Here is a 1,149-nt window from a genome sequence, read left to right on the forward strand (position 1 = left end):
CAGTCGGACATCCCCCAAGGGGTCCCAGATTGGAGAGGGTGCAGGCTGGGCTGAGGGGACCACCCCCCCCCCCCCCGCATGAATTTCGTGTACCGGGCCTAATATATATATATATATTCACACAAAAAGACTTTTAGCCATGGACAGTAACATTTTTTGTTTAACAGTTTCCTGATTTTGATAGTTGTACTGCGGTTATGTAAGAGTATCGTTAAAAAATAAAAAATTTTAAAAATTAAAAAAAAATAAAAGAGTAGCATTATTCTTTTTTTAAAATATATTTTTACTGATTTCAGAGAGGAAGGGTGAGGGAGAGAGAGATAGAAACATCAGTGATGAGAGAGAATCATTGATCGGCTGCCTCCTGCACATCCCCTACTGGGAATCAAGCCTGCAACCCAGGCATGTGCCCTTGACCGGAATTGAACCTGGAACCCTTCAGCCCGCAGGCCAACGCTCTATCTGCTGAGCCAAACTAGCTAGGGCTAACATTATTCCTAAGAAGTTCACACCAATGTATTTACCAGTAGAGGGATATCTTGAATGAACCTGACTCACAAATGATTCAGAAAAATATTCTAATATGTATTTAGAGAAATAATGATAAAGCAAACATGGTTAAATGATATCAACTGGTGATCCTGAGTGAAGAATATCCTGGAATTATTTTTAGTATCATTGCTCTTTCTCTGTGAGTTTTAAGTTATCTATATATATAAAAGTTTAAGTGACCAACCATCCGACTGTCCGACTGACCAGCCAGTATATATGACATGCACTGGCAATCCTATATAATAAAAGCCTTGATGGCGTCACGCACGATGCCCTCGCACAATGTAGTCACAAGATGGCTGCCACGACGTCGTCACAAGATGGTCACCACAAGATGGCTGCCACAAGATGGCCAACGGGGGAGGGCAGTTGTGGGCAATTAGGCCAGCAAGGGAGGGCATTTGGGGGCGACCAGGCCAGCAGGGGGGGACACTTGGGGGTGATCAGGCCAGCAGCAGAAGGCAGTGGGGGGCGATCAGGCCGGCAGGGGAGCAGTTAGACGTCAATCAGGCCTGCAGGGGAGCGGTTAGGGGGCGATCAGGCTGGCAGGCAGAAGCAGTTAGGGGCAATCAGGCAGGCAGGCAGGCGAGTGGTTAG

The sequence above is a fragment of the Myotis brandtii genome, unplaced genomic scaffold, assembly GCF_000412655.1.
Source record: "Myotis brandtii unplaced genomic scaffold, ASM41265v1 scaffold130, whole genome shotgun sequence".
Taxonomy (NCBI): Eukaryota; Metazoa; Chordata; class Mammalia; order Chiroptera; family Vespertilionidae; genus Myotis; species Myotis brandtii.